The sequence below is a fragment of the Xyrauchen texanus genome, chromosome 7 (assembly GCF_025860055.1).
Source record: "Xyrauchen texanus isolate HMW12.3.18 chromosome 7, RBS_HiC_50CHRs, whole genome shotgun sequence".
Taxonomy (NCBI): domain Eukaryota; kingdom Metazoa; phylum Chordata; class Actinopteri; order Cypriniformes; family Catostomidae; genus Xyrauchen; species Xyrauchen texanus.
This window is the reverse complement of record NC_068282.1, coordinates 16,766,223-16,793,531: the sequence shown is the minus strand read 5'-3', so window position 1 is coordinate 16,793,531 and position 27,309 is coordinate 16,766,223. Positions and strand designations below refer to the sequence as shown.

The window sequence follows — 27,309 nt, the reverse complement described above, 5'->3', positions numbered from 1 at the left end:
ATATCTCTGCACCAGAAAATAGTACAGACCTCTGGGTTGATTTATTTCACTCAGGATGGCAAGGACACTTGATTACTATCACTATGGTAACTGCCTAGCAAACAGATGGTGTTACCCTAGCAACCGAGTAACAAATCACATATCTCTGCACCACAAAATAGTACAGACCTCTGGGTTGATTTATTTCATTCAGGATGGCAAGGACACTTTATTACTATCACTATGGTAACTGCCTAGCAACCAGATGGGGTTACCCTAGCAACCAAGTAACAAATCACATATCTCTGCACCAGAAAATATCACAGACCTCTGGGTTGATTTATTTCACTCAGGATGGCAAGGACACTTGATTACTATCACTATGGTAACTGCCTAGCAACCAGATGGGGTTACCCTAGCAACCGAGTAACAAATCACATATCTCTGCACTAGAAAACAGTAGAGACTTCCGGGTTGACTTATTTTACTCAGGATGGCAAGGAGACTTCATTAGTATCACTATGGTAACTGCCTAGCAACCATATGGGGTTACCCTAGCAACCAAGTAACAAATCACATATCTCTGCATCAGAAAAACGTAGAGACTTCCGGGTTGACTTATTTCAATCAGGATGGAAAGGAGACTTCATTAGTATCACTATGGTAACTGCCTAGCAACCAGATGGGCTTACCCTAGCAACCGAGTAACAAATCACATATCTCTGCATCACAAAAACATACAGACTTCCGGTTTGACTTATTTCAATCAGGATGGCAAGGACACTTGATTAGTATCACTATGGTAACTGCCTAGCAACCACATGGGGTTACCCTAGCAACCTACTAACAAATCACATATTTCTGCACCAGAACATTATACAGACTTCTGGGTTGATTTATTTATGACCACAATTTCTGTTCTTTTCAAGCAGGCTATTTGACGAGTTTTGCCACGGCAAGCACCACTCACATTTTCTTCAGGAAATGTACCTATCTAGTTATTTTTATTTTCTTATTTTTTATATCTCTTAACAAAACTTCGGCACCTAACTCGTCCCGCACCGTTTGGCGTAGACCCACGAATGAGGTGTCAAATCGAACGGCCTATTGAGGACACGTGTGCTATGACTTTTATAAGCGATCGGGGGTACGGTATTTGCCCCAGGGGCAAAAAAGCAGCCGAAAAATCCCATAGACTTAACATTGAGACAAACTTTGACGCGTCACAGCTCCAAGCGAGGATTTCGTAGAAACGTGTGATTTGCCACATTTGAAGAGGCTGGCAGGCTCTGTAAGAGCATACCTCAATATGGGGTAAAAGTTGCACCCCTGGGGGCAGGAGCTGCCCAAAAATGCCCCAATTGACTTATAATGGTGTAGGACGGCCCATGAAATGAAAAGGCATAGGGATTTGTATTGAACATAGCTCTGGATCACAGTGTCATAGAGACGAGGGGGTGGGCTCATTTTACTCAGACGACCAATCAGTCTCTCAGGATCATTGTGAAGCTATCAAGCCACGCCCTAGCAACCATTAAGAGCACCTTAGCAACAAGTCCCATAGACTTCTATTGAAACAGATCAAAGGGATATCTCCGGATAGAAGTGTCATAGAAACACAAGGGTGGTCTCGTTTGACTCGGGACAGCAAACAGCCAATCATGCATCAAATCAACACTTCCTAGCCCCTCCCTAGCAACCATTGTCGAGCACCTTAACAACCAAAATCCATAGAGGGATATCTTCCATTCTGAATGTCACAGAGGCATGGGAGTTGGTTTATATCATTCATACTGACAAGCAGCCTTTGGAGATTCATGATTGGCAGCTGCCAAGCCACTCCCTAGCAACTAAACAGAGTACCCTAGCAACCGTTTAGCAGTAACTATATCTCTGCACCAGAAAATCAGAGAGACTTCTGGGTTGATTTATTTCAATCAGGATGGCAAGGAGACTTGATTAGTATCACTATGGTAACTGCCTAGCAACCAGATGGGGTTACCCTAGCAACCGAGTAACAAATCACATATCTCTGCATCAGAAAAACGTAGAGACTTCCGGGTTGACTTATTTCAATCAGGATGGCAAGGAGACTTCATTAGTATCACTATGGTAACTGCCTAGCAACCAGATGGGCTTACCCTAGCAACCGAGTAACAAATCACATATCTCTGCATCACAAAAACATAGAGACTTCCGGGTTGACTTATTTCAATCAGGATGGCAAGGACACTTGATTAGTATCACTATGGTAACTGCCTAGCAACCAGATGGGGTTACCCTAGCAACCGAGTAACAAATCACATATCTCTGCACCAGAAAATACGTAGAGACTTCTGGGTTGATTTATTTCAATCAGGATGGCAAGGAGACTTCATTAGTATCACTATGGTAACTGCCTAGCAACCAGATGGGGTTACCCTAGCAACCGAGTAACAAATCACATATCTCTGCATCAGAAAATACGTAGAGACTTCTGGGTTGATTTATTTCAATCAGGATGGCAAGGACACTTGATTATTATCACTATGGTAACTGCCTAGCAACCAGATGGGGTTACCCTAGCAACCGAGTAACAAATCACATATCTCTGCATCAGAAAATCAGTAGAGACTTCCGGGTTGACTTATTTCACTCAGGATGGCAAGGAGACTTGATTAGTATCACTATGGTAACTGCCTAGCAACCAGATGGGGTTACCCTAGCAACCGAGTAACAAATCACATATCTCTGCATCAGAAAAACGTAGAGACTTCTGGGTTGATTTATTTCAATCAGGATGGCAAGGACACTTGATTAGTATCACTATGGTAACTGCCTAGCAACCAGATGGGGTTACCCTAGCAACCGAGTAACAAATCACATATCTCTGCACCAGAAAACACGTACAGACTTCCGGGTTGACTTATTTCACTCAGGATGGAAAGGAGCCATGTATTGTATTACCTTGGTAACTGCATAGCAACCACATGGGCTTACCCTAGCAACCGAGTAACAAATCACATATTTCTGCACCAGAAAATCGTACAGACTTCTGGGTTGATTTATTTATGACCATAATTTTTGTTCTTTTCAAGTTACAGCATGCTATTTGACGAGTTTTGCCACGGCAAGCACCACTCACATTTTCTTCAGGAAATGTACCTATCTAGTTATGTGCTTACATCCTATTGTAATCTCACTACTTATATTTTATATTTTTATATCTCTTAACAAAACTTCGGCACCTAACTCGTCCCGCACCGTTTGGCGTAGACCCACGAATGAGGTGTCAAATCGAACGGCCTATTGAGGACACGTGTGCTATGACTTTTATAAGCGATCGGGGGTACGGTATTTGCCCCAGGGGCAAAAAAGCGGCCGAAAAATCCCATAGACTTAACATTGAGACAAACTTTGACGCGTCACAGCTCCAAGCGAGGATTTCGTAGAAACGTGTGATTTGCCACATTTGAAGAGGCTGGCAGGCTCTGTAAGAGCATACCTCAATATGGGGTAAAAGTTGCACCCCTGGGGGGCAGGAGCTGCCCAAAAATGCCCCAATTGACTTATAATGGTGTAGGACGGCCCATGAAATGAAAAGGCATAGGGATTTGTATTGAACATAGCTCTGGATCACAGTGTCATAGAGACGAGGGGGTGGGCTCATTTTACTCAGACGACCAATCAGTCTCTCAGGATCATTGTGAAGCTATCAAGCCACGCCCTAGCAACCATTAAGAGCACCTTAGCAACAAGTCCCATAGACTTCTATTGAAACAGATCAAAGGGATATCTCCGGATAGAAGTGTCATAGAAACACAAGGGTGGTCTCGTTTGACTCGGGACAGCAAACAGCCAATCATGCATCACATCAACACTTCCTAGCCCCTCCCTAGCAACCATTGTCGAGCACCTTAACAACCAAAATCCATAGAGGGATATCTTCCATTCTGAATGTCACAGAGGCATGGGAGTTGGTTTATATCATTCATACTGACAAGCAGCCTTTGGAGATTCATGATTGGCAGCTGCCAAGCCACTCCCTAGCAACTAAACAGAGTACCCTAGCAACCGTTTAGCAGTAACTATATCTCTGCACCAGAAAATCAGAGAGACTTCTGGGTTGATTTATTTCAATCAGGATGGCAAGGAGACTTGATTAGTATCACTATGGTAACTGCCTAGCAACCAGATGGGGTTACCCTAGCAACCGAGTAACAAATCACATATCTCTGCATCAGAAAAACGTAGAGACTTCCGGGTTGACTTATTTCAATCAGGATGGCAAGGACACTTCATTAGTATCACTATGGTAACTGCCTAGCAACCAGATGGGGTTACCCTAGCAACCGAGTAACAAATCACATATCTCTGCATCAGAAAAACGTAGAGACTTCCGGGTTGACTTATTTCAATCAGGATGGCAAGGACACTTGATTAGTATCACTATGGTAACTGCCTAGCAACCAGATGGGGTTACCCTAGCAACCGAGTAACAAATCACATATCTCTGCACCAGAAAATAGTACAGACTTCCGGGTTGATTTATTTCACTCAGGATGGCAAGGACACTTGATTACTATCACTATGGTAACTGCCTAGCAACCAGATGGGGTTACCCTAGCAACCGAGTAACAAATCACATATCTCTGCACCAGAAAATAGTACAGACTTCCGGGTTGACTTATTTCAATCAGGATGGCAAGGACACTTCATTAGTATCACTATGGTAACTGCCTAGCAACCAGATGGGGTTACCCTAGCAACCGAGTAACAAATCAAATATCTCTGCACCAGAAAACACTACAGACTTCCGGGTTGACTTATTTCACTCAGGATGGAAAGGAGCCATGTGTTGTATTACCTTGGTAACTGCATAGCAACCACATGGGCTTACTCTAGCAACCGAGTAACAAATCACATATTTCTGCACCAGAAAATCAGAGAGACTTCTGGGTTGATTTATTTATGACCATAATTTTTGTTCTTTTCAAGTTACAACATGCTGTTTGACGAGTTTTGCCACGGCAAGCACCACTCACATTTTCTTCAGGAAATGTACCCATCTAGTTATTTTTATTATTTTTATTTTTCTTATTTTTTATATCTCTTAACAAAACTTCGGCACCTAACTCGTCCCGCACCGTTTGGCGTAGACCCACGAATGAGGTGTCAAATCGAACGGCCTATTGAGGACACGTGTGCTATGACTTTTATAAGCGATCGGGGGTACGGTATTTGCCCCAGGGGCAAAAAAGCGGCCGAAAAATCCCATAGACTTAACATTGAGACAAACTTTGACGCGTCACAGCTCCAAGCGAGGATTTCGTAGAAACGTGTGATTTGCCACATTTGAAGAGGCTGGCAGGCTCTGTAAGAGCATACCTCAATATGGGGTAAAAGTTGCACCCCTGGGGGGCAGGAGCTGCCCAAAAATGCCCCAATTGACTTATAATGGTGTAGGACGGCCCATGAAATGAAAAGGCATAGGGATTTGTATTGAACATAGCTCTGGATCACAGTGTCATAGAGACGAGGGGGTGGGCTCATTTTACTCAGACGACCAATCAGTCTCTCAGGATCATTGTGAAGCTATCAAGCCACGCCCTAGCAACCATTAAGAGCACCTTAGCAACAAGTCCCATAGACTTCTATTGAAACAGATCAAAGGGATATCTCCGGATAGAAGTGTCATAGAAACACAAGGGTGGTCTCGTTTGACTCGGGACAGCAAACAGCCAATCATGCATCACATCAACACTTCCTAGCCCCTCCCTAGCAACCATTGTCGAGCACCTTAACAACCAAAATCCATAGAGGGATATCTTCCATTCTGAATGTCACAGAGGCATGGGAGTTGGTTTATATCATTCATACTGACAAGCAGCCTTTGGAGATTCATGATTGGCAGCTGCCAAGCCACTCCCTAGCAACTAAACAGAGTACCCTAGCAACCGTTTAGCAAATAACTATATCTCTGCACCAGAAAATCAGTAGAGACTTCTGGGTTGATTTATTTCAATCAGGATGGCAAGGAGACTTGATTAGTATCACTATGGTAACTGCCTAGCAACCAGATGGGGTTACCCTAGCAACCGAGTAACAAATCACATATCTCTGCATCAGAAAAACGTAGAGACTTCCGGGTTGACTTATTTCAATCAGGATGGCAAGGAGCACTTCATTAGTATCACTATGGTAACTGCCTAGCAACCAGATGGGCTTACCCTAGCAACCGAGTAACAAATCACATATCTCTGCATCACAGAAAATCAGTACGAGACTTCTGGGTTGATTTATTTCATGACCATAGATTTTTGTTCATTTTGCAAGTTACAACATGCTATTTGACGAGTTTTGCCACGGCAAGCACCACTCACATTTTCTTCAGGAAATGTACCTATCTAGTTATTTTTATTATTTTTATTTTTCTTATTTTTTATATCTCTTAACAAAACTTCGGCACCTAACTCGTCCCGCACCGTTTGGCGTAGACCCACGAATGAGGTGTCAAATCGAACGGCCTATTGAGGACACGTGTGCTATGACTTTTATAAGCGATCGGGGGTACGGTACTTGCCCCAGGGGCAAAAAAGCAGCCGAAAAATCCCATAGACTTAACATTGAGACAAACTTTGACGCGTCACAGCTCCAAGCGAGGATTTCGTAGAAACGTGTGATTTGCCACATTTGAAGAGGCTGGCAGGCTCTGTAAGAGCATACCTCAATATGGGGTAAAAGCTGCACCCCTGGGGGGCAGGAGCTGCCCAAAAATGCCCCAATTGACTTATAATGGTGTAGGACGGCCCCTGAAATGAAAAGGCATAGGGATTTGTATTGAACATAGCTCTGGATCACAGTGTCATAGAGACGAGGGGGTGGGCTCATTTTACTCAGACGACCAATCAGTCTCTCAGGATCATTGTGAAGCTATCAAGCCACGCCCTAGCAACCATTAAGAGCACCTTAGCAACAAGTCCCATAGACTTCTATTGAAACAGATCAAAGGGATATCTCCGGATAGAAGTGTCATAGAAACACAAGGGTGGTCTCGTTTTACTCGGGACAGCAAACAGCCAATCATGCATCAAATCAACACTTCCTAGCCCCTCCCTAGCAACCATTGTCGAGCACCTTAACAACCAAAATCCATAGAGGGATATCTTCCATTCTGAATGTCACAGAGGCATGGGAGTTGGTTTATATCATTCATACTGACAAGCAGCCTTTGGAGATTCATGATTGGCAGCTGCCAAGCCACTCCCTAGCAACTAAACAGAGTACCCTAGCAACCGTTTAGCAGTAACTATATCTCTGCACCAGAAAATCAGAGAGACTTCTGGGTTGATTTATTTCAATCAGGATGGCAAGGACACTTGATTAGTATCACTATGGTAACTGCCTAGCAACCAGATGGGGTTACCCTAGCAACCGAGTAACAAATCACATATCTCTGCATCAGAAAAACGTAGAGACTTCCGGGTTGACTTATTTCAATCAGGATGGAAAGGAGACTTCATTAGTATCACTATGGTAACTGCCTAGCAACCAGATGGGCTTACCCTAGCAACCGAGTAACAAATCACATATCTCTGCATCACAAAAACATACAGACTTCCGGTTTGACTTATTTCAATCAGGATGGCAAGGACACTTGATTAGTATCACTATGGTAACTGCCTAGCAACCACATGGGGTTACCCTAGCAACCTACTAACAAATCACATATTTCTGCACCAGAACATTATACAGACTTCTGGGTTGATTTATTTATGACCACAATTTCTGTTCTTTTCAAGCAGGCTATTTGACGAGTTTTGCCACGGCAAGCACCACTCACATTTTCTTCAGGAAATGTACCTATCTAGTTAGTGGTGCTTGCAAAGCATCACTATTGTAATCTCACATACTTATTATTTTTATTTTTATTTTTATTTTTATATCTCTTAACAAAACTTCGGCACCTAACTCGTCCCGCACCGTTTGGCGTAGACCCACGAATGAGGTGTCAAATCGAACGGCCTATTGAGGACACGTGTGCTATGACTTTTATAAGCGATCGGGGGTACGGTATTTGCCCCAGGGGCAAAAAAGCGGCCGAAAAATCCCATAGACTTAACATTGAGACAAACTTTGACGCGTCACAGCTCCAAGCGAGGATTTCGTAGAAACGTGTGATTTGCCACATTTGAAGAGGCTGGCAGGCTCTGTAAGAGCATACCTCAATATGGGGTAAAAGTTGCACCCCTGGGGGGCAGGAGCTGCCCAAAAATGCCCCAATTGACTTATAATGGTGTAGGACGGCCCATGAAATGAAAAGGCATAGGGATTTGTATTGAACATAGCTCTGGATCACAGTGTCATAGAGACGAGGGGGTGGGCTCATTTTACTCAGACGACCAATCAGTCTCTCAGGATCATTGTGAAGCTATCAAGCCACGCCCTAGCAACCATTAAGAGCACCTTAGCAACAAGTCCCATAGACTTCTATTGAAACAGATCAAAGGGATATCTCCGGATAGAAGTGTCATAGAAACACAAGGGTGGTCTCGTTTGACTCGGGACAGCAAACAGCCAATCATGCATCAAATCAACACTTCCTAGCCCCTCCCTAGCAACCATTGTCGAGCACCTTAACAACCAAAATCCATAGAGGGATATCTTCCATTCTGAATGTCACAGAGGCATGGGAGTTGGTTTATATCATTCATACTGACAAGCAGCCTTTGGAGATTCATGATTGGCAGCTGCCAAGCCACTCCCTAGCAACTAAACAGAGTACCCTAGCAACCGTTTAGCAGTAACTATATCTCTGCACCAGAAAATCAGAGAGACTTCTGGGTTGATTTATTTCAATCAGGATGGCAAGGAGACTTGATTAGTATCACTATGGTAACTGCCTAGCAACCAGATGGGGTTACCCTAGCAACCGAGTAACAAATCACATATCTCTGCATCAGAAAAACGTAGAGACTTCCGGGTTGACTTATTTCAATCAGGATGGAAAGGACACTTCATTAGTATCACTATGGTAACTGCCTAGCAACCAGATGGGCTTACCCTAGCAACCGAGTAACAAATCACATATCTCTGCATCACAAAAACATAGAGACTTCCGGGTTGACTTATTTCAATCAGGATGGCAAGGACACTTGATTAGTATCACTATGGTAACTGCCTAGCAACCAGATGGGGTTACCCTAGCAACCGAGTAACAAATCACATATCTCTGCACCACAAAATACGTACAGACCTCTGGGTTGATTTATTTCATTCAGGATGGCAAGGACACTTTATTACTATCACTATGGTAACTGCCTAGCAACCAGATGGGGTTACCCTAGCAACCAAGTAACAAATCACATATCTCTGCACCAGAAAATATCACAGACCTCTGGGTTGATTTATTTCACTCAGGATGGCAAGGACACTTGATTACTATCACTATGGTAACTGCCTAGCAACCAGATGGGGTTACCCTAGCAACCGAGTAACAAATCACATATCTCTGCACTAGAAAACAGTAGAGACTTCCGGGTTGACTTATTTTACTCAGGATGGCAAGGAGACTTCATTAGTATCACTATGGTAACTGCCTAGCAACCATATGGGGTTACCCTAGCAACCAAGTAACAAATCACATATCTCTGCATCAGAAAAACGTAGATACTTCTGGGTTGGTTTATTTCAATCAGGATGGCAAAGACACTTGATTATGATCACTATGGTAACTGCCTAGCAACAAGGAGGGGTTACCCTAGCAACCGAGTAACAAATCACATATCTCTGCACCAGAAAATTGAAGAGAATTCTGGGTTGATTTATTTTAATCAGGATGGCCAGGAGACTTGATTAGTATCACTATGGTAACTGCCTAGAAACCAGATGGGGTTAACCTAGCAACCGAGTAACAAATCACATATCTTTCCACCAGAAATTTGTAGAGATTTCCGGGTTGACTTATTTCACTCAGGATGGCAAGGAGACTTCATTACTATCACTATGGTAACTGCCTAGCAACCATATGGGGTTACCCTAGCAACCGAGTAACAAATCACATATCTCTGCATCAGAAAAGCGTACAGACTTCTGGGTTGGTTTATTTCACTCAGGATGGCAAGGAGCACTTGATTACTATCACTATGGTAACTGCCTAGCAACCAGATGGGGTTACCCTAGCAACCGAGTAACAAATCACATATCTCTGCACTCAGAAAACAGTAGAGACTTCCGGGTTGACTTATTTCACTCAGGATGGCAAGGACACTTCATTAGTATCACTATGGTAACTGCCTAGCAACCAGATGGGGTTACCCTAGCAACCGAGTAACAAATCACATATCTCTGCATCAGAAAACATAGAGACTTCTGGGTTGACTTATTTCAATCAGGATGGCAAGGAGACTTGATTAGTATCACTATGGTAACTGCCTAGCAACCAGATGGGCTTACCCTAGCAACCGAGTAACAAATCACATATCTCTGCATCAGAAAATCGTAGAGACTTCTGGGTTGACTTATTTCACTCAGGATGGCAAGGACACTTCATTAGTATCACTATGGTAACTGCCTAGCAACCAGATGGGCTTACCCTAGCAACCGAGTAACAAATCACATATCTCTGCATCACAAAATCATAGAGACTTCCGGGTTGACTTATTTCAATCAGGATGGCAAGGACACTTGATTAGTATCACTATGGTAACTGCCTAGCAACCAGATGGGGTTACCCTAGCAACCGAGTAACAAATCACATATCTCTGCATCAGAAAATCGTAGAGACTTCTGGGTTGATTTATTTCAATCAGGATGGCAAGGACACTTGATTAGTATCACTATGGTAACTGCCTAGCAACCAGATGGGGTTACCCTAGCAACCGAGTAACAAATCACATATCTCTGCATCACAAAAACATAGAGACTTCCGGGTTGACTTATTTCAATCAGGATGGCAAGGACACTTGATTAGTATCACTATGGTAACTGCCTAGCAACCAGATGGGGTTACCCTAGCAACCGAGTAACAAATCACATATCTCTGCATCAGAAAAACAGTAGAGACTTCCGGGTTGACTTATTTCAATCAGGATGGCAAGGACACTTGATTAGTATCACTATGGTAACTGCCTAGCAACCAGATGGGGTTACCCTAGCAACCGAGTAACAAATCACATATCTCTGCATCAGAAAAACGTAGAGACTTCCGGGTTGACTTATTTCAATCAGGATGGCAAGGAGACTTCATTAGTATCACTATGGTAACTGCCTAGCAACCAGATGGGCTTACCCTAGCAACCGAGTAACAAATCACATATCTCTGCATCACAAAAACATACAGACTTCCGGTTTGACTTATTTCAATCAGGATGGCAAGGACACTTGATTAGTATCACTATGGTAACTGCCTAGCAACCACATGGGGTTACCCTAGCAACCGAGTAACAAATCACATATTTCTGCACCAGAACATTATACAGACTTCTGGGTTGATTTATTTATGACCACAATTTCTGTTCTTTTCAAGCAGGCTATTTGACGAGTTTTGCCACGGCAAGCACCACTCACATTTTCTTCAGGAAATGTACCTATCTAGTTAGTGGTGCTTGCAAAGCATCACTATGTAATCTCACATACTTATTTATTTTTATTTTATTTTTATTATATCTCTTAACAAAACTTCGGCACCTAACTCGTCCCGCACCGTTTGGCGTAGACCCACGAATGAGGTGTCAAATCGAACGGCCTATTGAGGACACGTGTGCTATGACTTTTATAAGCGATCGGGGGTACGGTATTTGCCCCAGGGGCAAAAAAGCGGCCGAAAAATCCCATAGACTTAACATTGAGACAAACTTTGACGCGTCACAGCTCCAAGCGAGGATTTCGTAGAAACGTGTGATTTGCCACATTTGAAGAGGCTGGCAGGCTCTGTAAGAGCATACCTCAATATGGGGTAAAAGTTGCACCCCTGGGGGGCAGGAGCTGCCCAAAAATGCCCCAATTGACTTATAATGGTGTAGGACGGCCCATGAAATGAAAAGGCATAGGGATTTGTATTGAACATAGCTCTGGATCACAGTGTCATAGAGACGAGGGGGTGGGCTCATTTTACTCAGACGACCAATCAGTCTCTCAGGATCATTGTGAAGCTATCAAGCCACGCCCTAGCAACCATTAAGAGCACCTTAGCAACAAGTCCCATAGACTTCTATTGAAACAGATCAAAGGGATATCTCCGGATAGAAGTGTCATAGAAACACAAGGGTGGTCTCGTTTGACTCGGGACAGCAAACAGCCAATCATGCATCAAATCAACACTTCCTAGCCCCTCCCTAGCAACCATTGTCGAGCACCTTAACAACCAAAATCCATAGAGGGATATCTTCCATTCTGAATGTCACAGAGGCATGGGAGTTGGTTTATATCATTCATACTGACAAGCAGCCTTTGGAGATTCATGATTGGCAGCTGCCAAGCCACTCCCTAGCAACTAAACAGAGTACCCTAGCAACCGTTTAGCAGTAACTATATCTCTGCACCAGAAAATCAGAGAGACTTCTGGGTTGATTTATTTCAATCAGGATGGCAAGGACACTTGATTAGTATCACTATGGTAACTGCCTAGCAACCAGATGGGGTTACCCTAGCAACCGAGTAACAAATCACATATCTCTGCATCAGAAAAACGTAGAGACTTCCGGGTTGACTTATTTCAATCAGGATGGCAAGGAGACTTCATTAGTATCACTATGGTAACTGCCTAGCAACCAGATGGGCTTACCCTAGCAACCGAGTAACAAATCACATATCTCTGCATCACAAAAACATACAGACTTCCGGTTTGACTTATTTCAATCAGGATGGCAAGGACACTTGATTAGTATCACTATGGTAACTGCCTAGCAACCACATGGGGTTACCCTAGCAACCTACTAACAAATCACATATTTCTGCACCAGAACATTATACAGACTTCTGGGTTGATTTATTTATGACCACAATTTCTGTTCTTTTCAAGCAGGCTATTTGACGAGTTTTGCCACGGCAAGCACCACTCACATTTTCTTCAGGAAATGTACCTATCTAGTTAGTGGTGCTTGCAAAGCATCACTATTGTAATCTCACATACTTATTATTTTTATTTTTATTTTTATTTTTATATCTCTTAACAAAACTTCGGCACCTAACTCGTCCCGCACCGTTTGGCGTAGACCCACGAATGAGGTGTCAAATCGAACGGCCTATTGAGGACACGTGTGCTATGACTTTTATAAGCGATCGGGGGTACGGTATTTGCCCCAGGGGCAAAAAAGCGGCCGAAAAATCCCATAGACTTAACATTGAGACAAACTTTGACGCGTCACAGCTCCAAGCGAGGATTTCGTAGAAACGTGTGATTTGCCACATTTGAAGAGGCTGGCAGGCTCTGTAAGAGCATACCTCAATATGGGGTAAAAGTTGCACCCCTGGGGGGCAGGAGCTGCCCAAAAATGCCCCAATTGACTTATAATGGTGTAGGACGGCCCATGAAATGAAAAGGCATAGGGATTTGTATTGAACATAGCTCTGGATCACAGTGTCATAGAGACGAGGGGGTGGGCTCATTTTACTCAGACGACCAATCAGTCTCTCAGGATCATTGTGAAGCTATCAAGCCACGCCCTAGCAACCATTAAGAGCACCTTAGCAACAAGTCCCATAGACTTCTATTGAAACAGATCAAAGGGATATCTCCGGATAGAAGTGTCATAGAAACACAAGGGTGGTCTCGTTTGACTCGGGACAGCAAACAGCCAATCATGAATCACCTCAACACTTCCTAGCCCCTCCCTAGCAACCATTGTCGAGCACCTTAACAACCAAAATCCATAGAGGGATATCTTCCATTCTGAATGTCACAGAGGCATGGGAGTTGGTTTATATCATTCATACTGACAAGCAGCCTTTGGAGATTCATGATTGGCAGCTGCCAAGCCACGCCCTAGCAACTAAACAGAGTACCCTAGCAACCGTTTAGCAGTAACTATATCTCTGCACCAGAAAATCAGAGAGACTTCTGGGTTGATTTATTTCAATCAGGATGGCAAGGAGACTTGATTAGTATCACTATGGTAACTGCCTAGCAACCAGATGGGGTTACCCTAGCAACCGAGTAACAAATCACATATCTCTGCATCAGAAAAACGTAGAGACTTCCGGGTTGACTTATTTCAATCAGGATGGCAAGGACACTTCATTAGTATCACTATGGTAACTGCCTAGCAACCAGATGGGCTTACCCTAGCAACCGAGTAACAAATCACATATCTCTGCATCACAAAAACATAGAGACTTCCGGGTTGACTTATTTCAATCAGGATGGCAAGGACACTTGATTAGTATCACTATGGTAACTGCCTAGCAACCAGATGGGGTTACCCTAGCAACCGAGTAACAAATCACATATCTCTGCATCAGAAAAACGTAGAGACTTCCGGGTTGACTTATTTCAATCAGGATGGCAAGGACACTTGATTAGTATCACTATGGTAACTGCCTAGCAACCAGATGGGGTTACCCTAGCAACCGAGTAACAAATCACATATCTCTGCATCAGAAAATACGTACAGACTTCCGGGTTGACTTATTTCAATCAGGATGGCAAGGACACTTGATTAGTATCACTATGGTAACTGCCTAGCAACCAGATGGGGTTACCCTAGCAACCGAGTAACAAATCACATATCTCTGCACCAGAAAATAGTACAGACTTCCGGGTTGATTTATTTCAACTCAGGATGGCAAGGACACTTCATTAGTATCACTATGGTAACTGCCTAGCAACCAGATGGGGTTACCCTAGCAACCGAGATAACAAATCACATATCTCTGCATCAGAAAAGCAGTAGAGACTTCCGGGTTGACTTATTTCAATCAGGATGGCAAGGACACTTGATTAGTATCACTATGGTAACTGCCTAGCAACCAGATGGGGTTACCCTAGCAACCGAGTAACAAATCACATATCTCTGCATCAGAAAAACGTAGAGACTTCCGGGTTGACTTATTTCAATCAGGATGGCAAGGACACTTGATTAGCTATCACTATGGTAACTGCCTAGCAACCAGATGGGGTTACCCTAGCAACCGAGTAACAAATCACATATCTCTGCACCAGAAAATAGTACAGACTTCCGGGTTGATTTATTTCACTCAGGATGGCAAGGACACTTGATTACTATCACTATGGTAACTGCCTAGCAACCAGATGGGGTTACCCTAGCAACCGAGTAACAAATCACATATCTCTGCACCAGAAAAGCAGTAGAGACTTCCGGGTTGATTTATTTCAATCAGGATGGCAAGGACACTTGATTAGTATCACTATGGTAACTGCCTAGCAACCAGATGGGGTTACCCTAGCAACCGAGTAACAAATCACATATCTCTGCATCAGAAAAACGTAGAGACTTCCGGGTTGACTTATTTCAATCAGGATGGCAAGGACACTTGATTAGTATCACTATGGTAACTGCCTAGCAACCAGATGGGGTTACCCTAGCAACCGAGTAACAAATCACATATCTCTGCACCAGAAAACACGTACAGACTTCCGGGTTGACTTATTTCACTCAGGATGGAAAGGAGCCATGTATTGTATTACCTTGGTAACTGCATAGCAACCACATGGGCTTACCCTAGCAACCGAGTAACAAATCACATATTTCTGCACCAGAAAATCGTACAGACTTCTGGGTTGATTTATTTATGACCATAATTTCTGTTCTTTTCAAGTTACAGCATGCTATTTGACGAGTTTTGCCACGGCAAGCACCACTCACATTTTCTTCAGGAAATGTACCTATCTAGTTAGTGGTGCTTGCAAAGCATCACTATTGTAATCTCACATACTTATTATTTTTATTTTTATTTTTATTTTTATATCTCTTAACAAAACTTCGGCACCTAACTCGTCCCGCACCGTTTGGCGTAGACCCACGAATGAGGTGTCAAATCGAACGGCCTATTGAGGACACGTGTGCTATGACTTTTATAAGCGATCGGGGGTACGGTATTTGCCCCAGGGGCAAAAAAGCGGCCGAAAAATCACATAGACTTAACATTGAGACAAACTTTGACGCGTCACAGCTCCAAGCGAGGATTTCGTAGAAACGTGTGATTTGCCACATTTGAAGAGGCTGGCAGGCTCTGTAAGAGCATACCTCAATATGGGGTAAAAGTTGCACCCCTGGGGGCAGGAGCTGCCCAAAAATGCCCCAATTGACTTATAATGGTGTAGGACGGCCCATGAAATGAAAAGGCATAGGGATTTGTATTGAACATAGCTCTGGATCACAGTGTCATAGAGACGAGGGGGTGGGCTCATTTTACTCAGACGACCAATCAGTCTCTCAGGATCATTGTGAAGCTATCAAGCCACGCCCTAGCAACCATTAAGAGCACCTTAGCAACAAGTCCCATAGACTTCTATTGAAACATATCAAAGGGATATCTCCGGATAGAAGTGTCATAGAAACACAAGGGTGGTCTCGTTTGACTCGGGACAGCAAACAGCCAATCATGCATCAAATCAACACTTCCTAGCCCCTCCCTAGCAACCATTGTCGAGCACCTTAACAACCAAAATCCATAGAGGGATATCTTCCATTCTGAATGTCACAGAGGCATGGGAGTTGGTTTATATCATTCATACTGACAAGCAGCCTTTGGAGATTCATGATTGGCAGCTGCCAAGCCACTCCCTAGCAACTAAACAGAGTACCCTAGCAACCGTTTAGCAGTAACTATATCTCTGCACCAGAAAATCAGAGAGACTTCTGGGTTGATTTATTTCAATCAGGATGGCAAGGAGACTTGATTAGTATCACTATGGTAACTGCCTAGCAACCAGATGGGGTTACCCTAGCAACCGAGTAACAAATCACATATCTCTGCATCAGAAAAACGTAGAGACTTCCGGGTTGACTTATTTCAATCAGGATGGAAAGGACACTTCATTAGTATCACTATGGTAACTGCCTAGCAACCAGATGGGCTTACCCTAGCAACCGAGTAACAAATCACATATCTCTGCATCACAAAAACATAGAGACTTCCGGGTTGACTTATTTCAATCAGGCTGGCAAGGACACTTGATTAGTATCACTATGGTAACTGCCTAGCAACCAGATGGGGTTACCCTAGCAACCGAGTAACAAATCACATATCTCTGCACCACAAAATAGTACAGACCTCTGGGTTGATTTATTTCATTCAGGATGGCAAGGACACTTTATTACTATCACTATGGTAACTGCCTAGCAACCAGATGGGGTTACCCTAGCAACCAAGTAACAAATCACATATCTCTGCACCAGAAAATATCACAGACCTCTGGGTTGATTTATTTCACTCAGGATGGCAAGGACACTTGATTACTATCACTATGGTAACTGCCTAGCAACCAGATGGGGTTACCCTAGCAACCGAGTAACAAATCACATATCTCTGCACTAGAAAACAGTAGAGACTTCCGGGTTGACTTATTTTACTCAGGATGGCAAGGAGACTTCATTAGTATCACTATGGTAACTGCCTAGCAACCATATGGGGTTACCCTAGCAACCAAGTAACAAATCACATATCTCTGCATCAGAAAAACGTAGATACTTCTGGGTTGGTTTATTTCAATCAGGATGGCAAAGACACTTGATTATGATCACTATGGTAACTGCCTAGCAACAAGGAGGGGTTACCCTAGCAACCGAGTAACAAATCACATATCTCTGCACCAGAAAATTGAAGAGAATTCTGGGTTGATTTATTTTAATCAGGATGGCCAGGAGACTTGATTAGTATCACTATGGTAACTGCCTAGAAACCAGATGGGGTTAACCTAGCAACCGAGTAACAAATCACATATCTTTCCACCAGAAATTTGTAGAGATTTCCGGGTTGACTTATTTCACTCAGGATGGCAAGGAGACTTCATTACTATCACTATGGTAACTGCCTAGCAACCATATGGGGTTACCCTAGCAACCAAGTAACAAATCACATATCTCTGCATCAGAAAAACGTACAGACTTCTGGGTTGGTTTATTTCACTCAGGATGGCAAGGAGACCTGATTACTATCACTATGGTAACTGCCTAGCAACCAGATGGGGTTACCCTAGCAACCGAGTAACAAATCACATATCTCTGCACTACAAAACAGTAGAGACTTCCGGGTTGACTTATTTTACTCAGGATGGCAAGGACACTTCATTAGTATCACTATGGTAACTGCCTAGCAACCATATGGGGTTACCCTAGCAACCAAGTAACAAATCACATATCTCTGCATCAGAAAAACGTAGATACTTCTGGGTTGGTTTATTTCAATCAGGATGGCAAAGACACTTGATTATGATCACTATGGTAACTGCCTAGCAACAAGGAGGGGTTACCCTAGCAACCGAGTAACAAATCACATATCTCTGCACCAGAAAATTGAAGAGAATTCTGGGTTGATTTATTTTAATCAGGATGGCCAGGAGACTTGATTAGTATCACTATGGTAACTGCCTAGCAACCAGATGGGCTTACCCTAGCAACCGAGTAACAAATCACATATCTCTGCATCACAAAAACATACAGACTTCCGGGTTGACTTATTTCAATCAGGATGGCAAGGACACTTGATTAGTATCACTATGGTAACTGCCTAGCAACCACATGGGGTTACCCTAGCAACCTACTAACAAATCACATATTTCTGCACCAGAACATTATACAGACTTCTGGGTTGATTTATTTATGACCACAATTTCTGTTCTTTTCAAGCAGGCTATTTGACGAGTTTTGCCACGGCAAGCACCACTCACATTTTCTTCAGGAAATGTACCTATCTAGTTCTTATTATTATATATCCGTACAAAACTTCGGCACCTAACTCGTCCCGCACCGTTTGGCGTAGACCCACGAATGAGGTGTCAAATCGAACGGCCTATTGAGGACACGTGTGCTATGACTTTTATAAGCGATCGGGGGTACGGTATTTGCCCCAGGGGCAAAAAAGCAGCCGAAAAATCCCATAGACTTAACATTGCATCAAACTTTGACGCATCACAGCTCCGAGCGAGGATTTCGCAGAAACGTGTGATTTGCTACATTTGAAGAGGCTGGCAGGCTCTGTAAGTTGCACCCCTGGGGGGCAGGAGCTGCCCAAAGTTGCCCCCATTGACTTACAATGGTGTAGGACGGCCCATGAAAAGAAATTGCATGGTGATTTTGTATTGAACATAGCTCTGGATCACAGTGTCATAGAGACAAGGGGGCAGGCTCATTTTACTCAGACGACCAATCAGTCAATCAGGATCATTGTGAAGCTATCAAGCCATGCCCTAGCAACAATTTAAAGCACCTTAGCAACAAGTCCCATAGACTTCTAATGAAACACATCAAAGGAATATCTCCGGATAGAAGCGTCATAGAAACACAAGGGTGGTCTCGTTTGCAAACAGCCAATCATGAATCACCTCAACACTTCCTAGCCCCTCCCTAGCAACCATTGTCGAGCACCTTAGCAACCAAAATCCATACTCCATACTCCATCCATACTAGGGGTTACCCTAGCAACCGAGTAACAAATCACATATTTCTGCACCACAAAATCGTACAGACTTCTGGGTTGATTTATTTCAACCAGGATGGCAAGGAGACTTCATTAGTATCACTATGGAAACTTCCTAGCAACCACATGGGGTTACCCTAGCAACCGAGTAACAAATCACATATCTCTGCATCACAAAAACGTAGACACTTCCGGGTTGACTTATTTCAATCAGGATGGCAAGGAGACTTCATTAGTATCACTATGGTAACTGCCTAGCAACCAGATGGGGTTACCCTAGCAACTCACTAACAAATCACATATCTCTGCATCACAAAAACGTAGAGACTTCCGGGTTGACTTATTTCAATCAGGATGGCAAAGAGACTTGATTAGTATCACTATGGTAACTGCCTAGCAACCAGATGGGGTTACCCTAGCAACCGAGTAACTAATCACATATCTCTGCATCAGAAAAACATAGAGGCTTCCGGGTTGACTTAATTCAATCAGGATGTCAAGGACACTTCATTAGTATCACTATGGTAACTGCCTAGCCACCAGATGGGGTTACCCTAGCAACCAACTAACAAATCACATATCTCTGCATCAGAAAAACGTAGAGATTTCTGGGTTGGTTTATTTCACTCAGGATGGCAAGGAGACTTCATAAGCATCACTATGGTAACTGCCTAGCAACCACATGGGGTTACCCTAGCAACCGAGTAACAAATCACATATCTCTGCATCAGAAAAACATAGGGATTTCTGGGTTGGTTTATTTCAATCAGGATGGCAAAGACACTTGATTATAATCACTATGGTAACTGCCTAGCAACAAGGAGGGGTTACCCTAGCAACCAAATAACAAATCACATATCTCTGGATCAGAACATCGTAGAGACTTCCTGGTTGACTGATTTTACTCTGGATAGCAAGGACACTTGATAAGTATCACTATGGTAACTGCCTAGCAACCACATGGGGTTACCCTAGCAACCGAGTAACAAATCACATATCTCTGCATCAGAAAAACATAGGGACTTCTGGGTTGGTTTATTTCAATCAGGATGGCAAAGACACTTCATTATAATCACTATGGTAACTGCCTAGCAACAAGGAGGGGTTACCCTAGCAACAGAGTAACATATCACATATCTCTGCATCAGAAAAACGTAGAGACTTCCGGGTTGACTTATTTGACTCAGGATGGAAAGGAGCCATGTATTGTATTACCTTGGTAACTGCATGGCAACCACATGGGCTTACCCTAGCAACCGAGTAACAAATCACATATTTCTGCACCAGAAAATCGTACAGACTTCTGGATTGATTTATTTATGACCATAATTTTTGTTCTTTTCAAGCATGCTATTTTACGAGTTTTGCCACGGCAAGCACCACTCACATTTTCTTCAGGAAATGTACCTATCTAGTAATAATTATTATTCTTCCACACAAAAGTTCGGCGCGTAACTTGTCCCAAGCAGCTTTTGTCACACACCCCTGAGTGAGGCGTCAAATTATGCGGCCTATTGAGGAGAGGTGTGGAATGACTTTTATAAGCGATCGGGGGTACGGTATTTGCCCCAGGGGCAAAAAAGCGGCCGAAAAAATCCCATAGACTTAACATTGCGACAAATTTTGACGAGTCACAGCTCCGAGCGAGAATTTCGCAGAAACGTGTGATTTGCCACATTTGAAGAAGCTGGCAGGCTCTGTAAGAGCATACCTCAATATGGAGTAAAAGTTGCACCCCTGGGGGGCAGGAGCTGCCCAAAGTTGCCCCATTGACTTACAATGGTGTAGGACGGCCCATGAAATGACATTGCATAGGGATATTGTATTGAACATAGCTCTGGATCACAGTGTCATAGAGACGAGGGGGCGGGCTCATTTCACTCAGACGACCAATAAGTCTCTCGGGATCATTGTGAAGCTATCAAGCCACGACCTAGCAACAATTTAAGGCACCTTAGCAACAAGTCCTATAGACTTCTAATGAAAGACATCAAAGGGATATCTCCGGATAGAAGTGTCATAGAAACACAAGGGTGGTCTCGTTTTACTCGGGACAACAAACAGCCAATCATGAATCACCTCAACACTTCCTAGCCCCTCCCTAGCAACCATTGTCGAGCACCTTAGCAACCAAAATCCATAGAGGGATATCTTCCATTCTGAATGTCACAGAGGCATGGGAGCTTGTCAGTACGAATGATATATAGTTTATATCATTCATACTGACAAGCAGCCTTTGGAGTTTCATGATTGGCAGCTGCCAAGCCACTCCCTAGCAACTAAACAGAGTACCCTAGCAACCGTTTAGCAATAACTATATCTCTGCACCAGAAAATCAGAGAGACTTCTGGGTTGATTTATTTCAATCAGGATGGCAAGGAGACTTCATAAGTATCACTATAGTAACTGCCTAGCAACCACATGGGGTTACCCTAGCAACAGAGTAACAAATCACATATCTCTGCATCAGAAAAACATAGAGACTTCCGGGTTGACTTTATTTCAATCAGGATTGCAAGGAGTCTTGATTAGTATCACTATGGTAACTGTCTAGCAACCAGATGGGGTTACCCTAGCAACCGAGTAACAAATCACATATCTCTGCATCAGAAAAACGTAGAGACTTCCGGGTTGACTTATTTCAATCAGGATGGCAAGGAGACTTCATTAGTGTCACTATGGTAACTGCCTAGCAACCAGATGGGGTTACCCTAGCAACCGAGTAACAAATCACATATCTCTGCACCAGAAAATAGTACAGACTTCTGGGTTGATTTATTTCACTCAGGATGGCAAGGACACTTGATTACTATCAATATGGTAACTGCCTAGCAACTAGATGGGGTTACCCTAGCAACCGAGTTACAAATCACATATCTCTGCACCAGAAAATAGTACAGACTTCCGGGTTGACTTATTTCAATCAGGATGGCAAGGACACTTCATTAGTATCACTATGGTAACTGCCTAGCAACCAGATGGGGTTACCCTAGCAACCGAGTAACAAATCACATATTTCTGCACCAGAAAATCATACAGACTTCTGGGTTGGTTTATTTCAATCAGGATGGCAAAGACACTTGATTAGAATCACTATGGTAACTGCCTAGCAACAAGGAGGGGTTAACCTAGCAACCAAATAACAAATCACATATCTCTGGATCAGAACATCGTAGAGACTTCCTGGTTGACTGATTTTACTCAGGATAGCAAGGAGACTTGATAAATATCACTATGGTAACTGCCTAGCAACCAGATGGGGGTACCCTAGCAACCGAGTAAAAAAAACATATCTCAGCAGTTATAAAATGCTATTTGACGAGTTTTGCCACGGCAAGCACCACTCACATTTTCTTCAGGAAATGTACATTCTAGTTAGTGGTGCTTGCAAAGCATCACTATTGTAATCTCACATACTTATTTTTCTTCTTATTATTATATCTCCGTACAAAACTTCGGCACCTAACTCGTCCCGCACCGTTTGGCGTAGACCCACGAATGAGGTTTCAAATCGAAAGGCCTATTGAGGACACGTGTGCTATGACTTTTATAAGCGATCCGATCGGGGGTACAGTGTTTGCCCCAGGGGCAAAAAAGCGGCCGAAAAATCCCATAGACTTATCATTGCGACAAACTTTGACGCATCACAGCTCCGAGCGAGGATTTCGCAGAAACATGTGATTTGCCACATTTGAAGAGGCTTGCAGGCTCTGTAAGAGCATACCTCAATATGGGGTAAAAGTTGCACCCCTGGGGGGCAGGAGCTGCCCAAAGTTGCCCCCATTGACTTACAATGGTGTAGGACGGCCCATGAAATGAAATTGCATAGGGACTTTGTATTGAACATAGCTCTGGATCACAGTGCCATAGAGACAAGGGGGTGGGCTCATTTTACTCAGACGACCAATCAGTCAATCAGGATCATTTTGAATCTATCAAGCCACGCCCTAGCAACAATTTAGAGCACCTTAGCAACAAGTCCCATAGACTTCTAATGAAAGACTTCAAAGGGATATCTCCGGATAGAAGTGTCATAAAAACACAAGGGTGGTCTCGTTTGACTCGGGGCAGCAAACAGCCAATCATGAATCACCTCAACACTTTCTAGCCCCTCCTTAGCAACCATTGTCGAGCACCTTAGCAACAAAAATCCATAGAGGGATATCTTCCATTCTGAATGTCACAGAGGCATGGGAGTTGGTTTATATCATTCATACTGACAAGCAGCCTTTGGAGTTTCATGATTGCCAGCTGCCAAGCCACTCCCTAGCAACTAAACAGAGTACCCTAGCAACCGTTTAGCAATAACTATTTCTCTGCACCACAAAATCAGAGAGACTTCCGGGTTGATTTATTTCACTCAGGATGGCAAGGAGACTTGATTAGTATTACTATGGTAACTGCCTAGCAACCAGATGGGGTTACCCTAGCAACCAAGTAACAAATCACATATCTCTGCATCAGAAAAACGTAGAGACTTCTGGGTTGACTTATTTCAATCAGGATGGCAAGGACATTTCATTAGTATCACTATGGTAACTGCCTAGCAACCAGATGGTGTTACCCTAGCAACAGAGTAACAAATCACATATCTCTGCATCAGAAAAACGTAGAGACTTCCGGGTTGACTTATTTCAATCAGGATGGCAAGGAGACTTCATTAGTATCACTATGGTAACTGCCTAGCAACCAGATGGGGTTACCCTAGCAACCGAGTAACAAATCACATATCTCTGCACCAGAAAATAGTCGAGACTTCCGGGTTGACTTATTTCACTCAGGATGGCAAGGACACTTCATTAGTATCACTATGGTAACTGCCTAGCAACCAGATGAGGTCACCCTAGCAACCGAGTAACAAATCACATATCTCTGCATCAGAAAAACGTAGAGACTTCCGGGTTGACTTATTTCAATCATGATGGCAAGGACACTTGATTAGTATCACTATGGTAACTGCCTAGCAACCAGATGGGGATACCCTAGCAACCAAGTAACAAATCACATATCTCTGCATCAGAAAAACGTAGAGACTTCCGGGTTGACTTATTTCAATCAGGATGGCAAGGAGACTTCATTAGTATCACTATGGTAACTGCCTAGCAACCAGATGGGGTTACTCTAGCAACCGAGTAACAAATCACAAATCTTTGCACCAGAAAATAGTAGAGACTTCTGGGTTCATTTATTTCACTCAGGATGGCAAGGACACTTCATTACTATCACTATGGTAACTGCCTAGCAACCAGATGGGGTTACCCTAGCAACCGAGTAACAAATCACATATTTCTGCACCACAAAATCGTACAGACTTCTGGGTTGATTTATTTACAGACTTCTGGGTTGATTTATTTATGACCATAATTTTTGTTCTTTTCAAGTTATTACATGCTGTTTGACGAGTTTTGCCACGGCAAGCACCACTCACATTTTCTTCAGGAAATGTACCTATCTAGTTATTATTATTATTATTATTATTATAATAATAATAATAATAATAATTCTTCCACACAAAAGTTCGGCGCGTAACTTGTCCCGCAGCTTTTGTCACACACCCCTGAGTGAGGCCTCAAATTATGCGGCCTATTGAGGAGAGGTGTGGAATGACTTTTATAAGCGATCGGGGGTACGGTATTTGCCCCAGGGGCAAAAAAGCGGCCGAAAAAATCCCATAGACTTAACATTGCAACAAAATTTGACGAGTCACAGCTCCGAGCGAGAATTTCGCAGAAACGTGTGATTTGCCACATTTGAAGAGGCTGGCAGGCTCTGTAAGAGCATACCTAAATATGGAGTAAAAGTTGTACCCCTGGGGGGCAGGAGCTGCCAAAAGTTGCCCCATTGACTTACAATGGTGTAGGACGGCCCATGAAATGACATTGCATAGGGATATTGTATTGAACATAGCTCTGGATCAAAGTGTCATAGAGACAAGGGGGTGGGCTCATTTCACTCAGACGACCAATCAGTCTCTCGCGATCATTGTGAAGCTATCAAGCCACGCCCTAGCAACAATTTAAGGCACCTTAGCAACAAGTCCTATAGACTTCTAATGAAAGACATCAAAGGGATATCTCCGGATAGAAGTGTCATAGAAACACAAGGGTGGTCTCGTTTGACTCGGGACAACAAACAGCCAATCATGAATCACCTCAACACTTCCTAGCCCCTCCCTAGCAACCATTGTCGAGCACCTTAGCAACCAAAATCCATAGAGGGATATCTTCCATTCTGAATGTCACAGAGGCATGGGAGTTGGTTTATATCATTCATACTGACAAGCAGCCTTTGGAGTTTCATGATTGGCAGCTGCCAAGCCACTCCCTAGCAACTAAACAGAGTACCCTAGCAACCGTTTAGCAATAACTATATCTCTGCACCAGAAAATCAGAGAGACTTCTGGGTTGATTTATTTCAATCAGGATGGCAAGGAGACTTCATAAGTATCACTATAATAACTGCCTAGCAACCACATGGGGTTACCCTAGCAACAGAGTAACAAATCAAATATCTCTGCATCAGAAAAACGTACAGACTTCCGGGTTGATTTATTTCAATCAGGATGGCAAGGAGACTTGATTAGTATCACTATGGTAACTGCCTAGCAACCAGATGGGGTTATCCTAGCAACCGAGTAACAAATCACATATCTCTGCACCAGAAAATAGTACAGACTTCTGGGTTGATTTATTTCACTCAGGATGGCAAGGACACTTGATTACTGTCAATATTGTAACTGCCTAGCAACTAGATGGGGTTACCCTAACAACCGAGTAACAAATCACATATGTCTGCACCAGAAAACAGTACAGACTTCCGGGTTGACTTATTTCAATCAGGATGGCAAGGACACTTCATTAGTATCACTATGGTAACTGCCTAGCAACCAGATGGGGTTACCCTAGCAACCGAGTAACAAATCACATATCTTTGCACCAGAAAACAGTAGAGACTTCAAGGTTGACTTATTTCACTCAGGATGGCAAGGAGACTTGATTACTATCACTATGTTAACTGCCTAGCAACCAGATGGGGTTACCCTAGCAACCGAGTAACAAATCACATATTTCTGCATCAGAAAATCATACAGACTTCTGGGTTGGTTTATTTCAATCAGGATGGCAAAGACACTTAATTAGAATCACTATGGTAACTGCCTAGCAACAAGGAGGGGTTACCCTAGCAACCAAATAACAAATCACATATCTCTGGATCAGAACATTGTAGAGACTTCCTGGTTGACTGATTTTACTCAGGATAGCAAGGAGACTTGATAAATATCACTATGGTAACTGCCTAGCAACCAGATGGGGGTACCCTAGCAACCGAGTAAAAAAAAACATATCTCAGCAGTTATAAAATGCTATTTGACGAGTTTTGCCACGGCAAGCACCACTCACATTTTCTTCAGGAAATGTACATTCTAGTTTTGATTATTATTGTCTTTACAATTATAATTCTCTTTAGTTATTAATCCGTAGGCTATTAGTAATTTTCCACCTGGTGTCCACTGCCATACTTGCGTGATGGCAAATGGAGCCATTGGAGCAGGTAAATGTTTAAATAAGGTGGTTAAATACTATTTATTTATCACTTTGTCATTTTATTGCTTTTTTCATTTAGTTTAAAGTCCAAATGTTTTATGTTTTTTTGTGTTTCAATAAATGAATAATTTTTTTTAAAAGCAAAATCAATAAAGCAAAAAAAAATCACCGACCTTTGGCAGGGGGGTTGACAATGTAATCAGATATT

General features: G+C 43.0%; 1 protein-coding gene and 1 long non-coding RNA gene across 3 annotated transcripts in view; both read right to left on the bottom strand.

Annotated features, from left to right (window-relative positions):
* The window catches only part of LOC127646424 (gamma-aminobutyric acid receptor subunit gamma-3-like), a 256,679-nt gene that overhangs the window by 194,269 nt on the left and 35,101 nt on the right, over nt 1–27,309 (bottom strand). The gene's annotated exons all lie outside the window — the stretch shown is intronic.
* LOC127646425 (uncharacterized) lies at nt 855–25,876 on the bottom strand. The gene is made up of 4 exons (XR_007970934.1): nt 25,752–25,876; nt 21,491–21,679; nt 6,362–6,906; nt 855–969 (listed from the first exon to the last, which is right to left on the bottom strand). It is a non-coding gene; the product is annotated as an uncharacterized LOC127646425 (long non-coding RNA).